The following is a 15,487-nucleotide window of genomic DNA, read 5'->3' as shown; positions in this document are numbered from 1 at the left end:
CTTGGGCTGGATCTGTGTATTGTTTATGCATTGTATAATTTAAAAGTCTGTTAAATTAATCCTTTTTAATGAAAAAAATCACTGTTATTGTGGCTTAATTTCAGTAGGGCTTAATTAATCTGGCCAGAGAATATGGTAGAGGCCAAACAATAATGGCCATGTGGCATTTTCTCTCTCTTTGAAAGTATGAATCCTTCAGTTCTCCCTCCATCCCACATCCCGCTATTTCAGCTATAGCTGTTTGCTGTCAACTGACAAGAAGTGGGTGCATGGGCATGCCCGGTGGAAAAGTGGAGTTGAGGCCATGATCTTATTAAATGGCACAGCAGGCTCGAAGGGGCCAAATGGCCTACTCCTGCACTTAATTCATATGTTTGTATGTTTGACTCTGCATCCCATTATACTGTGGTGCCACAAACTGGTTAGTGGTAGCCTTGTTTTGACCATATTATTGTATAGCGTGCTTATTTTTATTCTCTGTTATATGAAATCACTCAATTAACTTATTGATGTATATTGTGAAAAAGTATGTCATATTTAGGCCTTTAAGATTAATTATTAACCCAAGATCAATTTTTGAAGCAAACTATATGAAATTCTTTAGCCAGACACAGATTTTTGTGGCAGATTTGTCCGAGATTGGGAATTTTCAATTTTAGTTTGTAGTGAGGTGGTTGCTACACTGAATAACTATTGCACTTTGAATCATAACTCATGCTTTACAGTGTGATTTATAGTACTTGCAATGAAGGAATTATGAAATGGTACTTGCAATCATGGAATTATGAAATGTTCTGCTTTTGAACTCCTTGTGAGAAAAATGAAGCATTTTGTCCATGATTTCAAATGACACTGATTCTTCAATTCTGTTAATGCAAGGGATTAAAAAAAACCTGTTGTAATAGCACCATCTTGTGACCATTCGAGTGCATACATGTGTAATCGAGCAGGGTAGTGGGAATGACTGGATTGCTCTGTGGAGGGCCGGCATGGACTTGGCAGGCCGAATGGAGGACTCGTGCCACAAATGACTCAATATTTTGTATCTGTCTTCACAGTAGAAGATACAAATTACATACCAGAAAGCAAGGGTAAGCCAGGGCTAATAAGAATAAGGAATTTAAGGTAATTAATATCAGCAGAGAAAGAAGCATTAGGGAAACTAAAGGGACTAAAATCTGATAAATCCCCAGGACCTGATGGCCTACATCCTAGGGTTCTAAAAGAGATAGCTTCAGAAATGGTGGGTCCGCTGGTTTTTCCAAATTTCCTTCGACTCTAGAACTGGAAGTTTTTTTTATTCGCTCCTGGAAGTGGGCGTCGCTGGCTAGGTCAGCATTTACTGCCCGTCCCCAATTGCCCTTGAGAAGGTGATGGTGAGCTGCCTTCCTGAATCGCTGCAGTCTTTGGAATGTAGGTACACCAACAGTGCTGTTAGGCAGGGAGTTCCAGGATTTTGACCCAGCGACAGTGAAGGAACGACGATATAGTTCCAAGTCTGGATGGTATGTGGCTTGGAGGGGGACTTGTAGGTGGTGCTGTTTCCATGCCTCTGCTGCCCTTGTCCTTCTAGGTGGTAGAGGGTCATAGGTTTGGAAGGTGCTGTGTAAGGTGCCTTCGTGGTTGCTGCAGTGCATCGTGTAGATGGTACATACTGCTGCCACTGTGTGTCGGTGGTGGAGGTAGTGAATGCTTGAGAATGGGGTGCCACTCAAGTGGGTTGCTTTGTCCTGGATGGTGTTGAGCTTCTTGAATGTTGTTGGAGCTGCATCCATTCTGGCAAGTGGAGAGTCTTCCATCACACTCCTGAATGTGCCTTGTAAATGTTGGAAAGGCTTTGGGGAGTCAAGAGGTGAGCTACTCGTCGCATGATTCCTAACCTCTGACCTGCTCTTGTAGCCACGGTATTCCAGTTCAGTTTCTGGTCATTGGTAACCCCAGGATGTTGATAGCAGGGGATTCAGTGATCATAATGCCATTGAATGTCAAAGGGAGATGGTTAGATTCTCTCTTGCTGGTCATTGTCTGGCACTTGTGTGGCGCGAATGTTGCTTGCCATGTGTCAGCCCAAGCATGGGTATTGTCCAGATCTTGCTGCATTTCTACACTGACTGCTTCAGTACCTGAGGAGTCGTGAGTGGTGCTGAACATTGTGCAATCATCAGCGAACATCCTCACTTCTGATCTTCTGATTGAACGAAGGTCATTGATGAAGCAGCTGAAGATGGCTGGGCCTTGGACACTACCCTGAGGATCTCCTGCACTGGTGTCCTGGGACTGAGATGATTGACCTCCAACAAGCACAACCATTTTCCTTTGTGCTAGGTACGACACCAACCAGCGGAGAGCTTTCCCATGATTCCCATCGAGTCCAGTTTTGCGAGGGGTCCTTGATGCCATGCTCGGTCAAATGTTGCCTTGATGTCAAGGGCAGTCACTCTTGCCTCACCTCTTGAGTTCAGCCCTTCTGTCCATGTTTGCACCAAGGCTGTAATGAGGTCTGGATCTGAGTGACCCTGGCAGAACTCAAACTGAGCATCAGTGAGCAGGTTACTGCTAAGCGAGTGCCGCTTGATAGCACTGTCGCGACACCTTCCATCACTTTACTGATGATTGAGTGTAGACTGATGGGGCAGTAATTGGCTGGGTTGGACTTGTTCTGCTTTTTGCATACAGGACATAACTGGGAAGTTTTCCACATTGCTGGGTAGATGCCAGTGTTGTAGCCGTACTGGAACAGCTTGGCTAGGGGCGCGGCAAGTTCTGGAGCACAGGTCTTCAGTACTATTGCCAGAATGTTGTCAGGGCCCAAAGCCTTTGCAGTATCCAGTGCCTTCAGTCGTTTCTTGATATCATGCGGAGTGAATCGAATTGGCTGGGGGCTTCAGGAGGAGGCTGAGATATAACATCAACTCAGCACTTCTGGCTGAAGATTGTTGCAAATGCTTCAGCCTTATCTTTTGCACTGATGTGCTGGGCTCCCCCATCATTGAGGCTGGGGATATTTGTGTAGCCACCTCCTCCAGTTCGTCGTTTAATTGTCATCCACCATTCACGATTGGATGTGACAGGACTGCAGAGTTTAGATCTGATCTGTTGGTTATGGGATCGCTTAGCTCTGTCTATCGCATGTTGCTTATGCTGTTTTGCACGCCAGTAGTCTTGGGCTGTAGCTTCACCAGTTTGACACTTCATTTTGAGGTATGCCTGTTGCTGCCCCTGGCATATCCTCCTGCACTCTTCATTGAACCAGGGTTGATCCCCCGTCTTGATGGTATTATAGGGGATATGCCGGACCATGAGGTTACAGATTGTGGTTGAGTACAATTCTGCTGCTGCTGATGGCCCACAGCGCCTCATGGATGCCCAGTTATGCATTGCTAGATCTGTTCGAAATCTATCCCATTTAGCACGGCGGTGGTGATAACAACACGATAGAGGGTATCCTCAAGGTGAAGATGGCACTTTGTCTCCACAAAGATTGTGCGGTGGTTACACCTACCAGTACTGTCATGGACAGATGCACCGATTATGGGCAGATTGGTGAGGACGAGGTCAAGTATGTTTTTCCCTCTTGTTGGTCCCCTACCACATGCTGCAGACCCAGTCTAGCAGCTATGTCCTTTAGGACTCGGTCAGTAGGGGTGCTGCCGAGCCACTCTTGGTGATGGCCATTGAAGTCCCCCACCCAGAGTACATTCTGCGCCCTTGCCACCCTCAGTGCTTCCTCCAAGTGGTGCTCAACATGGAGGAATACGGATTCTGAGGAGCAAATGTAACACCGCTTTTCAAGAAAGGGGAGAGAAAGCGGGGAATTAGTCTGACATCAATCGTTGGGAAAATGTTGTAATCTTTTATTAAGGAAATCTCAACAATGTGTTTAGAAAATCACACAAAGTCAACATGGTTTTATGAAAGGGAATTCATGTTTGACAAATCTATTAGAGGTTTTAGAGGATGTAATTAGTGGGATATGTAAAGGGGAACCAGTAGATGTAGTATATTAGATTTCCAAAAGGCATTCCATAAGATGCCAGACACAAAAGTTAATACAGAAGATAAGTGCTCATGGAGTTGGGGGTAATGTTTTAGCTTAGATGGGGGATTGGTTGACAGACAGGAAGCAGAGAATAGTGATGAACAGGGCATTTTCAAGTTGGCAGGCTATGACTAGTGGAGTGCCGCAAGGATCAGTGCTCGGGCCTCAACTGTTACCAATTTATGTTGACTTAGACGAAGAGTCCGAGAGTAATGTATCTAAGTTTGCTGATGCTACAGAGCTAGATGGGAATGTAAGTTGAGGAGGCTGAAAAGAGATTTAGACCAGGCTAAGTGAGTGGACAACAAGGTGGCAGATGGAGTATAATGTGGGGAAGTGTGAGGTTATTCACTTGGTAGTAAGAATAGAAAAGCAGGATACTTTTAAAAAGGAGTAAAACTTGCAAATGTTGATGTTCAGAGGGACTTGTGCAAGGAACACAGGAAGTTAGCATGCAGATACAGCAAGCAATTAGAAAGGAAATTGGCATGTTGGCCTTCATTGCAGGGGGATTGGAGTATAAGAATAAGGAAGTCTTGCTGCACTTCTATAGGGCTTTGAGACCACACCTGGAGTACTGTGTGCAGTTTTGGTCTCTGTATTTAAGGAAGTATGTACTTGCATTGGAGGTGGGAAAGTGAAGGTTCACCAGATTAGTTCCTGGGATGAGAGGGTTGACCTTTGACTAGAGGCTGAGTAAATTGGGTCTGTAGTCTCTGCAGTGTAAAAGATGAGAGGTGATCTCATTCAGACATACAAGATTCTGAAGGAGCTTGACAGGGTAGACATTGAAAGGTTGTTGCCCTGGCTGGGGAATCTAGAATATGGGGGCACACTCTCAGGATAAGGGGCCTGTTATTTAGGATTGAGATGAAGAGAAAGTTCTTCACTCAAAGGGTTGTGAATCTTTGTAATTTTCTACATCAGAGGGTTGTGGATGCTCCATCGTTGAATATATTGAAGGATGGAGATCAATAGATAGTTTTGGTCTTCAGGGAATTGAGGGTTATGGGGTGCAGCTGAGATAGTGGAGTTGAGGCCAAGGATCAGCCATGGTCTTATTGAATGGCAGAGCAGGCTCAAGGAACCATGTGGTCTACTCCTATTACTTTCTTGTGTTCTTTGCACTGCTTCACCGCATAAGTCAGGCCTTCTAGGGCCAGAGCTGTGTGAGGTCATCCTGCTACGCCATTTGCAGTCTACTCAACTGAAAGTCACTTCACCAGTCATGCTGCACTCACTGGGGTAGCATTGATTAGGAGCACTAGGGCAGGCAAATGGACAGAAGACACAGGCACTAAGAGAGGGCACAAGGGTGGTGACTTTGGAACGTTAAATGGTTTGATTTATAAAGTTGGTTTGGACTGTTTGCTTGTTTGTGGTGGTTTTTATTTTTGCATTCTGACCAAGCGAGCACTGTGATGGTCAGTGACAGAACGAAGGTAAGGTGTGGGACTGTTTTTGAATGGACAATTGGGTTTACTGGTACTGCAGTCAGATGAGCTGATCAAGCACAGCTGCCCAGAAAGGGGATGTGTTGGTTGTCTCTTCATTTCCCGTTCCTCCTCCTCGTCAGCTGCTCGCCTGGTGGCAAAGATTGCGCCCCCATGATGGTGAGGTTTTGCAGGATACAGTAGACTATGACAAATCATGACACACACTCTGACGGGTACTGCAGGGCTCCTCTAAAGTTGTCCAGGCAGCAAAAGAGTTGTTTAAGCACTCTAATGGTTCACACAAATACATTTCTTGTGGCAGCATGGTTTTCATTATATGCGTGTGTGCATGCGTCACTCACCAGTGTCATGCGCCATGTGGTCAGTGGATTGTCCTTGTTGCCCAGGAGCCACCCTCTGGTTTGTCGTGGTGGCTCAAATGCAGGTGCTGCAGCTGACTGCCAGGATACTGGGCATTGACTTGCATGGTGTGCTGAGTATGGTCGCACACCAGCTGGACATTGAGGGAACGGAATCCTTTCTGCTTGCTGTACATCTCAAAATTTGTGTGCAGTGGCTGCTAAGCCACATGTGCGCAAACAGTGGCATCCTGAAATCCTGGCAAAGGCACGTGCTTGCTCTACCTGTTGCTCTCTGACAAATGGGCGGTAAACAAGGAGATGTTGCACATGCCTGCTCCGGCCTGGAAGGAACCTGTTGTGCAAAAACTCATCGCCCCAGTCACATTCACAGCCACAGTATTCCTCGCTGAGCTTCAGGCAGGAGTATTGCTTCCTGAAGGCGCGAGATAGATATTGCCTCCTGCTGAGGAGCCTTCATTTCCCCCAACCCCGCTCCTCCCTTTTTGAGCTGCTTGTTCTCTTGTCTTGCCTCTGATTATTCTCCCTAACTTACTGCAGACCAAGGGGTTGGTAACTACAGTACCTATAACTGAGAGCAAGTGGTCTGAGCGGACTCTTGAACCTACACCACACCCTGTCAACTTCAACTTTAAGTAGCAGTACAAATCACCAAACACTTCTGCAAACTCAGCAACAGCCAGTAGAAATAAATCAGCAACTAACCTGACAGTAGTTGATCCCTTTTACTGGTGATTGGTGGGTGTGGGTCAGGCAGGGGGAGGTCTTTCCTGCTGCTCAACAGGGCGGCACAGTGGCGCAGTGGTTAGCACTGCAGCCTCACAGCTCCAGCGACCCGGGTTCAATTCTGGGTACTGCCTGTGTGGAGTTTGCAAGTTCTCCCTGTGTCTGCGTGGGCTTTCTCCGGGTGTTCCGGTTTCCTCCCACAAGCCAAAAGACTTGCAGGTTGTCAGGTAAATTGGCCATTATAAATTGCCACTAGTATAGGTCGGTGGTAGGGAAATGTAGGGACAGGTGGGGATGTGGTAGGAATATGGGATTAGTGTAGGATTAGTATAAATGGGTGGTTGATGGTCGGCACAGACTCAGTGTGCCGAAGGGCCTGTTTCAGTGCTGTATCTCTAAAATGTCTTCAGCTTTGCAAGGTTAAGAAAGGATGTTAGTTGGAGCTTTCAGGTCGAAAGTGGCACCGCTGATGTCAAATCTGTGTTGCAGGTCAAGATTTGTCTGCTCTACAGATTTCCGCTGCATGCTCCCTGTTCCTGCACTAATGCCCTTACCAAAATGGTGTGTCAGCCAGCACCAGACGTGTGCATAGCTGTCATTTTGGACCCCATACACCACCTGAAAATATGGGCATTACGCATCCAAATTTTGCAGTCAGTCTCCATTCAACCATAAGTTGACAGAACCTTTTTTTTAGTTTTAATACAGTTAAAATTTTTATTTGATTTAAAAGCTATGTATCAACATTTTAACTCATAAAATTTGGGTATCTATTTTCTTAGTTGTTCTCTCGACCCCATTCCCAGTAAATTACACCTGCCTTACCTTCCTTTGCTAGCTGACATTGTAAATGCTGTCTCCCCTCGGGTACTGTTTTCCGTCCTTTCAAAACCATCAGTATATTGCCCCTTTCCTCAAAAAAAAAACTTAATCTTTGACGCCTCTGTCCTTGCAAATTACTGACCCATCTCCAATTTTATTTCTTCTGCAAAGTTTTTGAACTCATTGTAGCCTCCCAAATCTTTATTGCCATTCCATATTTAAAACTCTGTAGTCAGGTTTGCACACCTGCAACAGTATTGAAATGGCTGTAGCCAAAGCCACAAATGACGACTTGTGTGAATGGTCTACCGTTCCTTCTGATGCTTTCTGACCTTTCTGCAGCCTTTAACACAGTTGATCTTATCATCCTCTTTCATCTACCAGCTGAGTAAGACTGGTTCCACTCCTACCTATCCAGTCATAATGAGATGATTTGCTGCAATGGTTTCTCTTTCTGCCTCTGCAACGTTACCTCTGAAGTTATCCAAGGATCCATTCTTGGTCACCTGTATTTTTTATCCATGTGTTGCCTATCGACGACATCACCCAAAGACAGTGTCAGGTTCCATCCACACGTACAATGACAACATACAGTTGTACCTCACCACGATGTCCTTTTGTTGTGAATCTGCTTGTCTAGCGTCCAGTTATTGAGAAGACTGAAGCCATCGTTTTCAGCTCCCTTGACAAACTCTTTACTCTCACTGCCGATCTCATTCCCCAACCTAGTCGCTGTCTCGGATTAAATGAGGCTGTTTGAAACTTCAGTATCCTATTTGACCTTGAGCTGAGTTTTTAACCCCTTCTAGCTTTCATCACAAAGACCATCTACTTCTATCTCCGTTAAATCGCCCATCTCCAGTCCCTGCCTCAGCCCATCTGCCAAAACCCTCATCTATTCCAGGGCTTTTCTGGCTGGCTTCCAGTCCTCCACCCAAATCCTCCAATAACTTCAATTTAAAATTTTCATCCTCATGTTCAAATACCTTTATGGCCTCCCCTCCCCTATCTCTTTAACTTTGTACAGCCGTCCAAGAAATGCTGTGTTCCTCTAACTCTGGCTTCTTGTTCCTCGTCCACTCCTTTCGCCCTATTATTGGCAGCTGTGCCTTCAGGTGTTTGGGCCTTAAGCTCTGGAATTCCACGCTGCCTTTCCACTTATCTCTTTAAAAATACTCTGAAAAATCTATCTCCTTGTCCCAGCTTTTAGTCACTTCTAATGTCTCCTTAAAGACAGGGGAGTCTGAGTAGCTGAGTAGCTCCTACAAAGAGCCCCTACAGATACGACTGGCCGAATGGCGGCCTCCTGCGCTGTAACCTTTGTGATTTTATGATAAACAGATTATACCAGTCACTTTCACCCCCACCTCCATGTTGTATACTTGAGCAATGTCTGTCAGGAAGGTATGACGGTTTGGTGACAAGGATGGAATTGCGAATTCCCTAGCTGAAAAATTTTGGGTTGAAGGAGTTCCAACCAACCAAGCCCCAGTGACCGCGGCTGATGGTGGTGGTTATGCGGGTGTTACTAGTAAGAGAACGGGGGAAGACCATCACAGTAGTAGCAGTGGTACAGCAAAGTCCTGCTATTGGTGCTTCGGCTGACTTTGGGCACAGAATTGTCCATTTATGTAGGAAGAGTGCTGCAGCTACAAGACAAAGGGACATCTTGCCAAGGCATGTCGCAAAAAGGTCAATGCAGAAAACTCTGGCAGGAGGAAACGTCAGTTGCTTCATATAGTTGGCAAACAGCAGCAGATTGATTAGGTTTATTTCTGATCCATATGATCAGAAGCACAAGGCTGTCCAGTGGAATTTCGCAGGGCATCGTGGTCCAAGTAGTGTTGGTTTGCGCCCCAGTTAACATGGAGGTCGACACGGTTGCGTCAGTTAGTGTAATTGCTGAGTCGCTGTATCGTGAAAAGTTCAGTCGGTATCGGCTAGAAAAATCGCGAGTAGAGCTATGCAGTTATGGAGGAGAGTAATTACTATAATTGGAAGTGTGCCGGTTCTGGTCACATAGCATGAGCAATGTGCAAAATTGCCCATCGTTGTGAAAGGTGAAAAGCCAGCCTTGTTATTAAGACACAGATTAGCAGCACTTAGGTTAAATTGGAGCGAGCTTTTTTATGTTGAAGCAAAATTCACTTTGCAAGACAACGTGGTCAGCTATTGTTCAGTGAAACTGGCAAACCGATTTCAAGAGTACAATACTAACGTACGAGTTCAGAGGAACACAAGGCCAGATCATTGCAGGTTGTGTCCAGTACCCTAGGCTTTAAGAAGGTAGAGCAAGAACTTGAGACTGAGACCATTATCTCCAAGGTAGAGCAGAGTAATTGGGCTACTCCCATAATGGTAGTACCAAAGTCAAATGGTAGTGTAAGAGTATGTGGTGATTATAAAGTGACTGTAAATTAGGTACTGGAAGGTAATCCACCCAGTAGTTGGCCAAATGTGGAGGGTCTTCACAATATTGTTAGGCATTTGTCAGATCTAATTTTGACAAAATCTGACAACCTATCTGCAACTTGAGTTAGACGATAGGTCTAAGTCATACTTGACTATCAATACACACCTGGGTCTATTTCTGTTTCATAGGCTGCCATTTGGTGTTTCTTCAGCCCCTGGAATTTTCCAAGTGGTGATAAACCAAATTTTGCAGGATTTTTTTTTTAAATAGTCATTTGGTGGTCGAGAACTTGAGTATTGCTGAAAATAGATACATGTTGAAGCTTTTTGTCTTGCACTCATCAGGACAATCCGAAAGAATACCAAGGGAAAGCAACAACTTTATACTGTAGGAGAAGAGAGTGCTGATTGGTTGGCAAGAGAGCTCTGATCGGCAGAGGCGTTGCCATGGGGAATGCATCAGTTTATGGTGACGGACAGTTAACTGCCAATCTTGGTTTGAAATTTACACCAGACAGCTTGACTCCGGTCAAGGCATTGCCCTGAAGAATGAATCAGTGAATGGCTGTCACCTATTTTGTTTAGCTGAAACAGGTACAATATGTGTACATGTTCTTTCTGTTTGCAAAGAACAGGGCCCTGTGTATTAATATACGTAGCTTCCAGTACACGCAAATGCGCCATACTGCAAGCCCTACTGACAATCTTAAATTGGTTGTCAGTGTAATTCTTAGCACACTGAGGATTATTTAGCAAATGTTGTCTAATCGTGGATTTGCATCTAATATTCGACACTGTGTTTTGAGTTTTGCAAGCACGGGCTGGTTAGGTACGGCCTGTATCTTGCCCGTTGCAAACAGCGGAAGGGACGTGTTTGATACGATCCAGCAGTATTTGGGGCTTACGGCCTATATAGCTAGCATCACACTGGCATTGAAATTCATATATCTCTTTACTCATTTGTGTGATAGGCAGGACGTCTTTTTGGCTTGACGGCAGCAACCTGTTAGTGGCGAACACCACACGTGTTGCTTTTGCATAGTAGCAGTGTGAAACAGCTAGCTTCACCTGTTGCTGAAATTTTTCAGATACTTTACCCTTCCAAGGTAATTTGAGGTAGACTGGACACTTTTCAGGATTGAAAATCGAAAATGAGGCCTTAGGTCCGTTCATAAGTTTGCGTAATATACAACGAGAAATGATCTGATCAGGATAGCCATTGTCACGCAGGATGTCTTTGATTCGCCCTATTTCAGCATCAAGCTTGCATGGCCAATCTTATAGTGCTTGGAACTGTAAGAATCCCAATGCGTGTATTGACCAGTGAAGGTAGTTTTTTTTTTCATTTTTTTTTGTGGGATGTGGGCGTTGCTTGTGAGACCAGTATTTATTGCCAATCCCTAATTGCTCTTGAACTGAGTGGCTTGCTAGGCCATTTCAGAGGGCAGTTAAGAGTCAGCCACATTGTTGTGGGTCTGGAGTCACATATAGGTCAGACCAGGTAAGGATGGCAGATTTCCTTCCTTAAAGGACATCAGTGAACCAAATGGATTTTTACAACAATGGAGGGAGTAGTGTGTTATTTGGATGACATACTTATTTCAACTCCAGACAAGAAAAATGAAAGAGGTGCTCCAACTTCTGGAAAAGCATGAAGTTCAGGTGAAGGCATACAAATGTGAAATGTTTCAAAACTCTGTCGATTTACTTTGGTCACAAGGTAGCCAAGGATGGGTTACATCCTACCAAGAGTAAGGTTCAAACAATTAGAAAAGTGCCACACCTCAGAACATCTCTGAGCTCAGATCATTTTTGGAACTTATGAATTACTACGGTAAATTTATATCAAAGTTGCCAACGTCATTGCATGCATTAAATGAACTCTTGAAGGGTGTTCTATGGAATTGGACGAAGGAGTGTGACAAGGCATTCAAATTGTGTAAAAGTCAACTTATAGAGGTATGATTCTTGTACATTACGAGATATTCAGCTAGCATGTAATGCCTTTCCATACAGAGTAGGTCCTGTGATCTCTCATGTTGGATAGTGGTGAGGAGAGACAGATTGCGTTTGCCTCTCACACCTTCAGTGCCAGTGAGTGAAATGATACTCAAAATGTGAAGCATTGTCTTTGATTTTTGGAGTAAGCTGATTTCATTTATGGCCATAGTTTTGTGATCGTAACTGACCATAAGCCACTAGCGGCTGAATCCAAAGTCTTCAGTACCTGCTTTAGCTGCGGCCCCAGTGCAGAGATGGGCTTTGATTTTTGTCTGCTTATAAGTATGACGTTAAATACAGATGATCGGAAGATCATTGTAATGCCAATACGATGTCCAGATTACCATCCCCATCGCAGGTAGAGCCCAACAGGGAAGATATATTTTTCTTTGCGTACGTAGACGAGTTGCCAGTCACAGCAGATGACATCGGTAGAACAACTAGTAGCCAGTGTTGGCAAGGGTGTATGACTGTATCGCAAATGGGTGGCCAACATGGATACTAGATTTAAAAATCAGGCCATTTTTATGGTTAAGAATGAGTTATCAGTTGGTAAAAGTTGTCATGTGGGGAGATATAGTTGTAATCCCTGGAAAGTATAGATCGCAGTTGCCACGTGATCTTTTTGATCAACGCTTAAAGTGTTTGACAGAGTCTAGCGAGGAGGTATTTTTGGTGGCCAGGGTTAGATAAGGACATCGAAAACACAACGCAACAGTGTTGTGCATGTTGAGCAGTAGAAAAGAAGTCACTGTCGGTACCTTTGCAGTCATGGAAATGGCCAGCTAAAGTGTGACAGAGGCTGCACAAAGATTTTGCAGAATTAGAAGGGAAACTGCTATTCATTGTGACAGCCATTCAAAGTAGTTTGAGGGGATTCCGATCAATTGAACAACAATTAGCAAAACGCTAGATATTTTACTTAGTTTGTTTGCTGCTTGTGGGTTTTCAGAGGAAATTGTGTCTGAAAACAGACCTCAGCTTTATTCAGAAGAGTTTGCACAATTCATGAGTACGAACAGTGTAAAACACACGAGTTCCACTGTATCATCCAATGGAACAGTGGAGCGCACAGTTCAAACTGTTAAGTGTGTTTTTGTCAAGCAAATGCTAGATACAAATCTGAAGAAACGTCAATCTTCATTGGATCACAGGCTGGCGTACTTTCTGTTTACCGATTGTAATACCCCTCACACTGCAACCTGTAGAATGCCAGCTGAATTGTTTCTTAAACAGCCCAGAACAAATTTTCATTGCTGCGCTAAATGTGGCTTTAATCAGGACAAAAAGGGAGTTATGATGGGGGTAGAGTGAGAGAAAGAAGTCTGAGGTTGAACCAGAACCTGAGTGAAGAATCATTATTACAAGTGGTACCAGAAAGAATCGTGAAAATGTAATCCTTGCACATATTTGGCCAAGATGTTTGGTAGTGGAAAGGTTAGGTTTTTACATATAGATCACTTTTTACCTTTCAGAGGTTCACAAAAAAGAAGGAAGTTGGAAAGAATCAAATGAGTCTGATGAATCAGATAGTTTGGATACGAGTCAAGTACCAATAGTTACTCCAACACAAGTCATGCCAGAAACTAGTGCAAAAGAAAGTCAGAGTTCAGATCATGTCTGATGAAGTGGAAATTTCAGTTGTCAAAATCAGCCTTTGTTGGAGAAAACTTCTCCTCAGACTCAGTCCAAGATGGGTCAAGGTTATCCTACAAGGCCTGAAATTTTGGGTCAGGAAAGAAGGTACCCCCTTAGGAATAGGAAACTAGTGGTTAAATTTGGTTTGTGAATAAAGGGGAACAGGAAATGTATTAAGATTGTGTAGAAATCGTGATATGCGTATTTTAAAAAAGCGACAAATGGAACAGTTATACACTGAAATTATTGTCATTTCACATCAAGACCAGTTGCATTGTAAATTTTTCATTAAGGAGGCAGGAGTGTAATAGTACCATCTTGTGACCATTTGTGTGTATTCATGCATAGAAGAAAAAACAGATTGAACCAGTGTCTCTTACCCCATCTCCATATTGCACACACGGCAATGTTTGTTAGGAAGATATGACAACCATCACTCAAAGCATTATATGTCTAGTTAATTGGATACATTGGTTAAAGATTTTAATCACTTTATCTGTACTTGGTGTTTGAGGAGCCAAGTTATTCAAATGAATATCTTTTAGGGTTTGTTGAAATGTGTGTTTCGGAGCTTTTATGCATTTAGAAAATAAATATTAAAGTTGGCTTGATCCTGGTCATTTTATTTTTGAAAGTATTGATCAAATTGGCAAGTGTTTTAAGACATTGAAGAAAGCAAGGTCAGATAGCTTCTGTAAATGAAAAATAAATTGCAATTTAAGAATATTCTATGTCATAGTTCAGCCCAGTGATAGCCATCTATTATTTACTATTTGAGGAGCTAGCCACTTCAGTAACTACTGTAAACAGAATAAGCAAATTAGTAGTAATGTATTACATTTGTTTAGCCAGTAAGGCTGAAATTCAAGCTTAAGTGTAGTGCTGTTCTCTCATTTTCTGGAGACAAGAAGCCAGTACTGATGAGATTTCAGTTTGTTTCCTGGACATACAATAATTTTATCAGACATTTAGGCAAATGACCACTACCTGCAAGTTTCACTCAAAGCCACATGACATCCTGGCTTGGTACTATATCGCCACTCTTTCACTGTCTTGGGATCAAAATCGTGGAACTCCCTTCTTAACAGAACTGTGGGTGTACCCGCACCAGATGGACTGTAGTGGTTCAAGAAGGTGACTCACCACCACCTTGTCAAAGGGAATTAGGGATGGGCAACAATTGCTGGCATTGCCAGCGACACCCAGTTCCATGAGAAAAACTTGAAAAAATGAAAACATTTTATCTGGTGCATAAGGGGATTACCGCTAGCAATTTGAAACTTGCAAGCTAAAAATATGAGTGTGAAATGTAGTATTATGGCATAGAAGGAGGCAATTCAGTCCATCCTGAAGGAAATCAAAAAAAGCAATAGTGGAGGGCAGCATAAATTTTAGTGACTGGAAACCAGTGTCCAGTGACATACCACTGGGATCTGTGCTGCGCCCCCTATTGTTAGTCAACTAGATCGCTATATAAATGACAATGTGGGGGGTAGGATCAGTAAGTTTGCGGATGGCACAAAGATTGGCCGAGTGGTTAGCAGTGAGGTTGAGTGTCTTGGGTTACAGAAAGATATAGATGGGATGGTCAAATGGGCAGAAAAGTGGCAGATGGAATTTAATCCTGAAAAGTGTGAGGTGATGCACTTTGGAAGGAGTAATGTGGCACGGAAGTATTCAATGAATGACCTGACACTGGGAAGTTCCGAGGAACAAGGGGATCTTGGCATGTTTGTCCATAGATCTCTGAAGGCAGAAGGGCAGGTTAATAGGGTGGTGAAAAAGGCATATGGGACACTTGCCTTTATCAATCAAGGCATAGATTACAAAAGCAGGGAGGTCATGTTGGAGTTGTATAGAACTTTGCTAAGACCACAGCTGGAGTACTGTGTGCAATTCTGGTCGCCACATTATAGGAAGGATGTGAGTGCACTGGAGTGGGTGCAGAGGCGATTCACCAGGATGTTGCCTGGGATGGAACATTTAAGCTATGAAGAGAAGTTGGATAGGCTTGGGTTGTTTTCACTGGAGCA

The 15,487-nt window shown here is 43.8% G+C and overlaps 1 protein-coding gene across 5 annotated transcripts in view; it reads left to right on the top strand.

The window, feature by feature from the left end:
- rb1cc1 (RB1-inducible coiled-coil 1) overlaps window positions 1-15,487 on the top strand; it is a 311,904-nt gene that overhangs the window by 57,422 nt on the left and 238,995 nt on the right. The window lies entirely within an intron of this gene.

This window comes from Heterodontus francisci, chromosome 5, assembly GCF_036365525.1.
Source record: "Heterodontus francisci isolate sHetFra1 chromosome 5, sHetFra1.hap1, whole genome shotgun sequence".
NCBI classification, from domain to species: domain Eukaryota; kingdom Metazoa; phylum Chordata; class Chondrichthyes; order Heterodontiformes; family Heterodontidae; genus Heterodontus; species Heterodontus francisci.
The sequence above is the reverse complement of the archived record's forward strand: the minus strand, read 5'-3'. Positions and strand labels throughout refer to the sequence as shown.